Source organism: Chelonia mydas, chromosome 6, assembly GCF_015237465.2.
Source record: "Chelonia mydas isolate rCheMyd1 chromosome 6, rCheMyd1.pri.v2, whole genome shotgun sequence".
Taxonomy (NCBI): Eukaryota; Metazoa; Chordata; order Testudines; family Cheloniidae; genus Chelonia; species Chelonia mydas.
Window position 1 is genome coordinate 7,623,845 of NC_051246.2, and position 11,883 is coordinate 7,635,727.

The 11,883-nt window shown below is 41.3% G+C and overlaps 1 pseudogene; it reads left to right on the forward strand.

Annotated features, from left to right (window-relative positions):
- Window positions 1–4,106: 4,106 nt before the first annotated feature.
- On the forward strand, window positions 4,107–9,686 carry LOC119566259 (annotated as a pseudogene).
- The last annotated feature ends 2,197 nt before the right edge of the window (window positions 9,687–11,883 follow it).

Below are 11,883 nucleotides of genomic sequence, written 5' to 3' on the forward strand. Positions count from 1 at the left end.
ACAGCAAGATAGGTGATGTGAAATTGGCAAGGAATTCTGGTAACTTTTCCCTTAGCTTCTTAATTCCACTCTTTCAAGGTTTTGGGTGGATGTGGTGTCTCCAGATGGCACCTTAATCGTCACTAAACATAGATCTTGTTAGAGTTACTGTCTTAGTAACACTAGTTATTTTATACAGCATTGGTGCCACAGTGGGTAGGTCCCCAGGGTGAGGAAGGTAGAAATGGGCAAATATATTTTATGAATATTAAATTCACAGAAAAAGGCATTTTTCAAGTTATCAAAGCTATTTGTGAATTTTGGTTGAATTCGGAGAATAGTTTTGGCAAAGCAAAGTATTTTTTAGAAGTCAGAATTGGTTTTTCAACCATTTTGAAATTAAAGGTTTTGAAATTTATCTATCTTTATTTGGAAAGCGATGACAACAAGAACAAAAATGGATGAGAAAAGCCAAAACCCCAACACAATGACATCTCCCACAATTTTTATTTTATTTTGGATTTTTTTCATTTCATTTAATATTGTTTATGGTGTTATGATCCAAAATTGTTAATTTATTATTATTAATTATTAATTATTATATTGTTAGGTTTTTTTTAGGCAGAAAAACCCAAATGATTCAGTGGTAACAGGTTGTGCAGACCCCCAATGCTGGACTGGCAGGCAAAGGACTAAGCCTTGTGCCTGGGAATGGCAGCAGCTGTTCATAACCACTGCAAAAGCCATTCAGGAGGGCTCTTGTAACTAAGGGTTAGATGACTGAACAAAGCCTGGGATCAGTTGAGCAATGGGCAAGCTCTGAGCTCATGTGGGGTGGGATGTGCCATAGCAGGTGAGGGGCAGGCTTTTCACAGTGGCCTATTAGAAAACCCAGGGAAGAGTTGGGAAGGGCTGAAGGGTAGGAGCTTGGTAGGCCTGGAAGAGCCAGTAGGACCCTGGGGGAAGTGTCTGTATGCAGGAGAGGTTGGAAAGACAGCCATGAGGGAATCAGTCCTGGGAAAGAGAGAGGCAGGAACCTAGAGCTTGAGGCTAATAGTACAAGGAAGGTGCACTGCTACATAGACAGGTCATACCCCTTGCCACTAGTAGCTGAAGGAGTAAATGAAACCAAGGATGGGTTAAGTCCCAGAAAGAGGCTGAAAGGCATATTGTGCTTGAACTAAGGCTGGGCCTGAAATTGCTGTAAGATTTATTTTGTTGGACTATTTGTTTCTCCCTGGAAGGTGTGGGCAGTCTTTGTTATTTGGCCAGAGACTAAATCCTTTGGAAGCACCAGAATCAGCTCAAGGGAGGAAGATTGAACATACTGGAGCCAGAAGATGGAAAACTGAGGCAGAGAGCAGCAGGTGCCAAGGTGGGGAGAGACAACTTTTCTGTAGTGGCATAGCAAAAAATAACATACCCAGATACTGAAGAAAGTAGCTGTCATATTGCTACTCATTTAATTGAATCTAACTCTGGCTTTTTCATATATTCTATTTCTATAAACAGGTTTCAGAGTAACAGCCGTGTTAGTCTGTATTCGCAAAAAGAAAGGGAGGACTTGTGGCACCTTAGAGACTAACCAATTTATTTGAGCATAAGCTTTCGTGAGCTACAGCTCACTTCATTGAGCATAAGCTTTCTTGAGCTACAGCTCACTTCATCGGATGCATCCAATGAAGTGAGCTGTAGCTCACGAAAGCTTATGCTCAAATAAATTGGTTAGTCTCTAAGGTGCCACAAGTACTCCTTTTCTTATTTCTATAAAGATTTTCTTCTGCTGTCCTGTTTAATTATGATTTCAGCTCTTGTCATTTGGAAGCAATGGCCACCAGTGAGAAACCGCCAGAGATGATGAAAAAAGGACAAATGAAGTCAAAAGAAACTCTTCAAGAAGATCCAGAGGCTGAGTTCAGTGTTGCAGCCTCCCATCTCCCCACCGCCCCCAGTAAGTAGAAGTGAGTCTGGAACTTGTGGTCTCTAGGATCCCAGCTACAGCAGTACATATAACAGATTTGGGGGTTTGGTGATGGAACCAAAATTTAAAAAAAATATTTTGGGTCAACCTGGAATAAACTTTTTTTAAAAAAAATTTCAGCAAACCAAAAAAAGTAAAAAAATATTTTGTTTCAGGGCAAACACTTTTTGTTTTCAAGTTTAGTTTGACTTTTTTAAAAATTGAACTAAAATTAAAAAAAAGTTTTTGAATCAAATAGTCAAAACATTTTGGATTTTTTTATTTTTTGTTGGTATTTTTTCTTCAATCAAAACAATTAAGCAAATTGGACACAAATGTGTAAAATATTTCTGTTGACCTGAATCTGAATTTTTCAGTGAAAAAGAATTCAACATTCTCAGGGAGGAACTGTACTGAAAATAAAATTAGCAGGTTGACACTCAACTTTAGAAAAGTGAGATTTTTTTTTTAAAGGGAGAACTGTGTGAAGAATCCCTCCACACAGTGGATGCTGTGGAGAGATCTATGCCAGGCCTAGGGCTTGATTGCATTATTCCAGTTTTATGGTAGCAGGTAACTCCACTGAACTCTAGTGAGTCACATTGATTTAGAAATGGAGTAACACAGTGGTGTAAGGGACTTTTGCTAATTTTAGGTAGTAAAAGTGAGACACTGTCATGGACAGAATTTTCAGAAGAGTCGTTTCTTGAACAAACTGCTAAATCAAGGTGTGACATGTTGTGATATAATAGAGATTCATCAGCATGGCTTCTGAAAGAAAAATGGTGTCACATAATGTAAAGCCGATTTAATGGGCTGGCCAGTCTGGCCCTGCGTGTGTCAGCAAAGTGAAAAAGGAGTTTTCTTGATTAAGTACAGAAAATACGTTTTTTCTCTGATTTTTCTTGCTGAACTGTTTAACTCAAAGGCAAAAATCAGAAACTCGGCCAGCCCCAGAGACAGACCTATCCAAAGGTATTTCCTTTTATAATTTTTCCTTCTGTCCATATTATTGACATGTTTAACTAATGACATCAAATACCATGAACTTTAGTTTAAAAGCTTTACCCAAGAAGACACAAGGCACAAATACTAGCTTTTTTCCTTTGCAACATTTAAAATCCCAGCTCAGAGTCACAAGGTTAAAGACATAAAAGGTTTAGTAATACAGCACTGAGAACATCAGTCGATTATGATTTACTCAGAGGCACAGAAGCAGCAATGCATTGCATTTGTAATAATAGCTTTTGCCCCTCTATCTTGAGTAGTTTGTACTCTGTCAATGGCCTCTTACATAGTAATGGCACACTGGAATCTGAATAGCCAAAGTGTATGCTATAGTAGCTCTGATGTGGTCTCCAAAGTGATTTGTGATTCTAAGTCTCTAAGACATCTTTGAAAGTTGCACCCATTGGCACCTACATATGGTCTTAAGAGCCTAAAATTAGGCTCAGATTTGTAAAAAAAATGGTCATTGTGTTTTGCAGTTCTATAATCATTCACATGTTCTTAGGACCACAACAAGAAAACAAAGAGATACAAAACACTCATTTACATTTAAGAAAACTTTCAGTCTAAAACCTGTGTTCAACATTCTTCCACAGCAAAAAGCGTCTTTCAGAAAGTTCAATTACTGTGGTGGCTGTAAGTCAACATAACTTAGGCCATGTCTACACTAGAGACCTACAGCTGTACCCTTGCAGGTGACCCACTGTAAGGTTTCCTACATAGCCGCTCTTGGCTGATGGGAGAGAGCTCTTCTGTTGCCATAATTAAACCACCCCCAATGAGTGGAGGTAGCTGTGTCGGCAGGAGAGCATCTCCCACCGACATAGCACTGTGCACACTGGTGCTTCTGTCAGTGTCACTTACGTCAGTCAACAGGGTGTTTTTTCACACCCATGACCGACAGAAGTTTTACCAACAAAAGTGGTAGAGTAGACATAGCCTAAGTCACTTAGACATTCTTGAAAGTCGCACCCATAAGAACCTACATATGGCCTTAAGAGCCTAAAATTAGGCTCATATTTGTAAAAATTTGGACATTGTATTTTGCAGTTCTATAATCATTCACAACGATAAAATAAAGAGATGCAAAACACTAGTATTGACATTTAAGAAAACTTTGAGTCTAAAATTTCTGTTCAACGTTCTATTACAGCAAAAAGAGACTTTCAGAAAGTTCTGTTGAAGCTAGGGATGGAGCAGCACAGGAGCAAGAAGCTCAGGCTGAGTGACGTCCTGGAGATCAGCCCAGAAAGTCTAAAGGACCAGACTGCTCAGACACTGGGAGATTTGGGGTGGCATTTCTTGAGGAAGGTCATGGCTCTGAATATGACAGCTAGAAACACAAGCCTTACGAATGTGGATCTTGATGATGCAGGAAGCAGTGAGAATGAGAGAGGACATATCCATGACAATATATTTTCTCTTAGTGACACTGGTGATTCTCTGCACCCCCTCGATGTTCTCTGTGCCATTCTGCTTTGCTCAGACAGTTTCCTACAGCAGGAGATCCTGTCCAAAATGTCCTTGTGCCAGTTTGCCCTCCCTCTGCTGCTACCCGCCCTTGACACCCCCAAGTGCACCCTAATGCTGTGGGCCATGAGGGACATTGTAAGGAAGTGGAGGCCGCACTCCCTGGCAGAGAGCAGAGGGTTCAGAGAGGAGAGCCTGGTGCTCACCAAAATGTCAACCATTTCCTTTGTGCGAATGGGCAGCTGCGGCTTTTCCAAGTCCCAACTCCTCAATGAGGTTCTCAGCCCCTCCCAGCAGCATCACGATTTCTTTATCCATCGGGACGTGGAGTCTGGGAACGTCCCTCGAGATATGGCAGATGGGCTGGTTGAGATTTCCTGGTATTTCCCTGGTGGGATGGAGAATTCAGATCTCTTCCCAGAACCCGTTGCGGTGACGAATCTGCGCGGAGACATGGAGTCGCACCAGTTGCAGTTTCGCTTTTTAACAGAGGTCTCCTCGGCAGTGTTCATAGTTACTGAGCGCATCAGTGAGAAACAGTACATGCTGTTATCATCTCCACAGGGATCAGCCATAAAATATTACTTCATCCTCTATGGTCAGGCTCGAGAGGACAAGGAAACACTGGGATTTTTGAAAAAGTTAGCTCCGGTGCTGAAACTGAAACAATCACAAGTGCTGGTGAAAGGCAACAATAAAAATAAATCTGATTTTGTGAAAAAAATACAATCCACTCTCACAAGTATAATGAAGTCATCTCCCAAGAGAGTGAATATGGAGAATATGGCTGTGACAGCCCATGAATTGGGAATCTGTGTAGATGAGGACAGTGAAGAATGTCAGAGAGTGAGAAAACTTGGAAAAGAGATCACTGCAGAAATAAAAGATGTTGCAAAGTACAAAAGAGATAAGTTGAGACTCCAAGGAGATTTCTGGAAAAACGTAGGGAAAATGGAAAAAGAGCTGTGCAGAATGAAAGAGCAAGGGGACACCCTCACAGAAGTCTATAAATCTCAGGTGAGAGGTAATTTGCTGGAGTTACGCACACAGCAGAATAAATGCTCCATCAGTGGAGGAATGACAACATTTATTAATGGACTAGAACGCTTACTTCCATTGGAAAAGCACTACTTCCTCAAATGGATGAAATTCAGTCTGGATTATACTGCCAGAGAGTATCTGTCTGAAAAAAGACGTGAATATAAAGAGAAATGTGAATATTTAGAGAATAATCCACAACATCTAGCAGAACTAGATACATTAATCTCTTCTGGTTCCCTAGGGGTTGAGCATTTTATTCGTGAGCTGGGTCAGCTGTATGAGGCTGAATGTTCAATGGATAAAGAAGGCAAAATACTGAGAAGCCAGAGGAAATTCATCCATTTCCCAGGCATAGCAGCTGACCTGATGCTGGAAGGGTTTCCCATGGAGCTGATTGATGGAGATGCCTCCAACATCCCACTGCAGTGGGTGACAGATGTTCTGACTCAGCTCTATACCAAGCTCGGGGAGAGGTCCAGAATGGTGGTTCTAATGGTGCTGGGAGTGCAGAGCACTGGGAAATCCACCCTCCTCAGCACCATGTTTGGCCTGCAGTTTGCAGTGAGCAGTGGCCAATGTACACGAGGAGCCTTCATGTCACTCATTAAAGTGGCAGAGAAGTTTCAGCAGAAACTGGGCTGTGATTTCATCCTGGTGATAGACACAGAAGGCTTGAAAGTCCCTGAACTGGCCAAGCTGGAGGATGGTTATGAACATGACAATGAGCTGGCCACCCTGGTGATTGGGTTAAGTGACATAACCATTGTTAACATGGCCATGGAAAATGCCACTGAAATGAAAGATATTCTGCAAATTGTGGTCCATGCCTTTCTCAGAATGGAGGAAATAGGACAAAAACCCAACTGCCAATTTGTCCATCAGAATGTCAGTGATGTGTCTGCGCATGACCAAAACATGAGGGACAGGAAACACCTCCTGGAACAGCTGGATGAAATGATGAAAGCTGCAGCAAAGATGGAAAAACAAAACCAGGAAATGGCATTTTGTGATATTATGGACTATGAGGCAGAGAAACACAATTGGTACATCCCTGGGCTGTGGCATGGAGTCCCTCCTATGGTTTCCGTGAACACAGGATACAGTAAAAAAAATTATGAGTTAAAGAAATATCTATTTGAATTTATCACAAGTCTTTCCCATACCAGATCCCCTAGGGAGATTCCACAGTTTATTGAATGGGTGAGGAGTCTGTGGAATGCTGTAAAACATGAAAAATTCATCTTCAGCTTCAGAAATAGCCTGGTAGCTGAAGCCTATAACCAGCTGTCTATGAGATATGCAGAGTGGGAATGGGATTTCCGCAAGGAGATGCATCTCTGGGTATCTAAAAAAGAAACTTGTATTCAGAATCAGCCACCAGAGAAACTAGACTCCAATGTCTTAACCAAGCTAAAGAGTGAGGCACTTGAGAAACTGAGGCAGAGAGAAGAGATATTTTTGGATCATTTAAAACTCTATTTTGAAAGTGGATCAGCACATCTGCACGAGATTGAAAAATACAGGGAAGATTTCTGTATGAGTATAAAGGGCCTCAAAAAGGAACTTGAAACTTACTCAGTCAGCAAGTGTGAGGAAGTTATTCGAATTCATGTAGGCCGACACAAGTTAGACAGTATCCAGTCTCAGTGCATGGAAATTATCCAAGGGAAAATTGACAGACTGTTGAGAGATTGCAGGAAACGAGAACGTAAACTAGACAATAAGGAAATTAAAAGAGAATTTGAAAAGGTGTGGGAAGAAGCATTTTCTGGATTATCATTCACTCCTTTACAGAAACAAGATATTTATCATGATATGGCATTCCAGCTGAAAAATGATCTGAAGAATCGAGGCAGTGCCATCAATCAGAAGCTACAAGAAGCTGGAAGCCTGAGTTATAGAATGAAGTGTGTTACAAAGAAAAATCAAAACTTAATCTTCAAATTTTTCTTTAGTTTGAGCTATATTATACAAATATTTATCAGAGCCATAATGCAATGTTTCATACCACACTGGTCCATACCACAAAGTTTAAATAAAATAGAAGAACCTTTTAAATTCATAAAGGAAGAGTGGAAGAGTTATTTCACATCCATAGTACAATGGTTCATACCACAGTGCTTCATACCACAAAGTTTAAATAGAACAGAAGAAACTTTTAAAACCATAAAAGAAAAGTGTATGAGTTATATCAAAGAAAAGGTCAATTCCAAGGTAGATTACAGTGAAACCTACTGCAGGGAGTTGCTGTGTATGATCAATGAGAGGCTCCAGCAACAGGATGTTCAGAAGAGACCCATTAGCACTTGCTTTGAATTTGACTTGAAACTTCACATTTTGGGGACGGCAGCTTGGAGTTTTCAGAAGATGCATGAAGATTTTATCAAAGAACATGATCCTCAGCAACGGCTGGAAAAACTAAAGTCTCAGTGTTTCTCCAATTTCAGAGATTTTTACCTTGAGAAAGCTTCCTGCCAAAACAAGGCCAGGGAATTCTGTTATCAATGTCTCAAACCTGCCCTTGAGGATTATGTTAATAAAAGACTTGGAATAGAAATAATGAACAACATTCTCAATGAATACAGTAGCCGGAAGTTTTTCCAATTTACTGTACTGAAAATGCTACTGGAAGAGGAAAACTTTGATAACTATTGGAAATATATTAATAACCACAAAGAGTTTGTCAAAACCTGGACACATAGATACCTGGTTGGCCAGGGAAGGCAAGTTTGGTGGCTATGGAGGAAAAAATTCTGTCCAAAATCATAAGAAAAATCTGGAATTTCCTGGAAAACTCCAGAGATGATGATACCAATGGAGTTTTTGCCTTCTTGGACAACTTTCACAGAGTGTTTGAAAAGGATCTTGTCATCTCCCAGGGCAGCTTAGTAGGGATATGGTTTGGAAATACAGCAAATGCTGACCAGTTTTCTGATTTTATCCAAATGTTTCTTCCTTCTCTGGAACAACAAATTTTATCTGAATATAAAGATTGGGCAATTGAGTCCAAGCTCTCCCATCTGTCAGTGAAGCCCCAGGATGAAATCTTTACCCATGTGTTTGGCTGTGAGAAATGGTGTCCCTTCTGTGGAGTGCCCTGTGAAGGAGGAGGCAATGATCACAAGGAGCACTTTGCATCAATACATCGTCCTCAAGGTTTAGGATCATACATGGATGACAACACAAATAAACTAACATACTCTCTGTGCTCTTCCACTGTGGTTTCCAATCGCAGATTCAAAAATAAAGACACAGATTGGAAACTTCATCCCTACAAAGATTATCGCCATTATTACCCAGACTGGTGCATTCAGCCAGATCCCAGCATTGAGGCTTGCGATTACTGGAAGTTTGTTTTTAAGACCTTCAATCAGAAGTTTGCTAGAGAGTACTATGCTGAACCAGCAGATCTGCCAGGGGACTGGGAAAGAATAACAAGAGATCAAGTATTGGAGAGCTTGAAGAAAGCCTTCTTTATGCAATAATAAGTGTGTTTTAAGTAGGATTATATAGGAACATTTCCTTTTAAAAAAATATCCAACATGAAAAAATCTCATTGTCCCTAAACTCAGTCATCAGAGCCTGCAACTGTTGATCAGTTTTCCTGGAAATTATTTCATTTGGCAATTTTATAATACAACAAGGGCCTGATCCAAAAGTTCCCATTGCTGTTAATGGGCTCTGCAGTGGGGCCCTGAAAAGGAACACCTTAGATTAGGTTCTTCACTAAAAATTGCCTCTGCAGATTCCCATCCTTGGAAGCACAAGCTTCCGTCACAGGAGTCCTAAAACCATTTATAACACATTTTCCCTTGGGGCATTGCATGCATCTGCTCATATAATCAAATAATCATCACAGGGTAATAACATTTCTTGTGTGTTGGGAGTTTCATAGATTTCAATGTCAGAAGGGACCATTCTGACCTCCTATATAACACAAGACCCTAGGACTTCCCTGAATTAATTTCTGTTTGCACTAGAGCAGATCTTTAAGAAAACATCCAATTTTGATTTGAAAGTTTCCAGTGATGGAGAATCTGCCATAACCCTTGGTAAGTTGTTCCAATGCTTAATTACCATCACGCTTGAGGGAAGTATCTTTTGTGAAGGGAAATTGGGTCATATACATTGGTGTATTTGTATAATGTTGGTCTATTTGTGTCACATTTGTTATCCAGCCTGTTGTAGAATTCCTACTTTCACTCTTTCTACCTTTGCTAGTGTAAATAAAGTCATGGACTGTCTGCCTGCTGTGTTTCCACTGTCTAATTTTGTGAGTTTTATTGACTTCTTAGTCTGTAAGCACTGCTAACATGCATTGTTGTGAGTGGGGTTTCCCTGTAAAAGTTTGCTTGGATGGACCAATGTAGGAAATGAGTTCCATAGTCAAGGACTCTCTGAAAACACCCTGCTCTCTCCTCTATGCTTGGAAACCTAGGGCTGCTGATTCAAGCTCAGCAAAGAAGAGAAGCCATCTCTCAAATATGCAGATCATAGGGGGCTTTAGAGCTCAACTCTGCCAGGGGCCGAGCACTCTGGCTCCCACCAGGAAAATCTCTTAGGCACATGCCTGATTGGGCCAGATTGCTCAGCACCTTTTGGAATTGAATCCGTATGGATCAACCACAACAACTTGAATTGATCCAGGAATTATCTGGATGCCAATGCAGCACCTTAGTCCCTGTTGAGGAGGGTACCACGTGCAGAGAATGAGTGTGTCGATAGCACCAGGTAGATGAGAAATGGCCTGCGCCATGCAATCATCTCATTTGTATGGACCAGGTCCCAAGGGAGGCTTGTTTTGCTGGTGTGTGAATATTCACAGAATGTATATTCAGAGCAGCTTACAAGTAAATAGTTTCTTTACGAGTGAAAAATAATTAAAAATCAATCATTGAAGAAATTGAGCACCTGGTATCAGACCTTCTTTCATTGCTTCTCTCCCCCCCTTTCCAAATGATCTTAATACAGAATAATACAACCTCTTCAAAGTTCCCTTGAGGTTAAAACTCACTGAAATCTTATAACTGGTTATGTTTGAATATTTTTTAATGATGAATGGCCACTTTTTACTATTCCTAATTATAACTTCCTTGTAACGTTTCTGTCTTTAAGTTAGTGATATACACTCAGCCTTTTGTCTGAGTGGGAGTTCTGTTGGAGGAGAAGGTATTTGTGTTTGGTTTTGTATTGGTAGTATTTGTATGTGTAGAGGCTTGTAGGGGCTTTGTGCTGGGAGAGAAGCTGAGCCCTGATTAGGGGGCGGGGCTTCACTGACTAGGGGTCCTATAAAGGTAGCAGCCAGTCGTGCAGCGGCACAGGAGCCAGCAAACAGAGCTGTAAACAGGGGCGTTTGAGTGGGAGTTGAAAGGAGAGTTTGTCTTGTGGTGCTTGTGTTTTGCTGTGGGTGGTGGTGTTTTGGGGTGGTTTGTGTTTTCCAGATTAACAGGATTTAGGTGGGAAGGCTATGACAGATACAGAGGCAGCAGAGGGAATGACCCATGTAGTGGAAGACATAATGAAGATGACTGGATGTGGAAGCTGCGGTATGTATATGATCCTGGAGGGGCTACCTGGTAAGAGTTTTGTCTGCATGAAGTGCCGTCTGATAGAGCTGATGGAGGAAAAGATCCGAGGTTTGGAGATGCAGGTGGAAAGTCTGGTAGAGTTTAGGAAGGGGTTTGAGCAGATTATGGAGCAAAGACATGAGGCAGCTGAAGGGAAAAGCTCAGACTTGCAGATGGAAGCAGGACTGAGTAATTCTGAGGGGAGACTGGGTGAGGAAAGTGGTCAGTGGAAGCATGTGACTAAAAGAACCAGGTAGAGGAAAAGACGGGCTAGTGAAGGAGAAATAGAGCTTAAGAATAGGTATGCAGAGTTGGAAAATGAAGAAGGGGCTCAGCAGGTAGTCATTGAAGGTGGAAGGACAAGGAAGAAGAGAAGAGCAGCTAGTCCTATAGGAAAAGGGTAAGAGTTAATGGAGATTACACCAAATATGAGCCCCAGGAGGATACAGGATGGGTTAAAGAGGATTACAAGGGAGAATAGGAATGGAAAGAACTTGCAGCCAGAGGGAACAGGGGATAGACTGGAGAATAGCACCGTCACTAGGAAAAGACAGGTCTATGTGACTGGGGACTCTTTACTGAGAAGAATAGATAGGCCTGTAACCAGAGCTGATCCAGAAAATAGGAGGGTGTGCTGTCTTCCAGGTGCTCAGATACGGGATGTAGACCTGAGGTTGAAAAAGATTCTAGAGGGAGCGGGAAAGAATCCCCTAATTATCCTTCATGTGGGAACAAATGATACGGCTAGATTCTCGCTGGAAAGTATTAAGGGAGACTATGCTAGGTTGGGGAAGACACTTAAGGAAATTGAGGCTCAGGTGATCTTTAGTGGGATTCTGCCTGTTCCTAGAGAAGGGC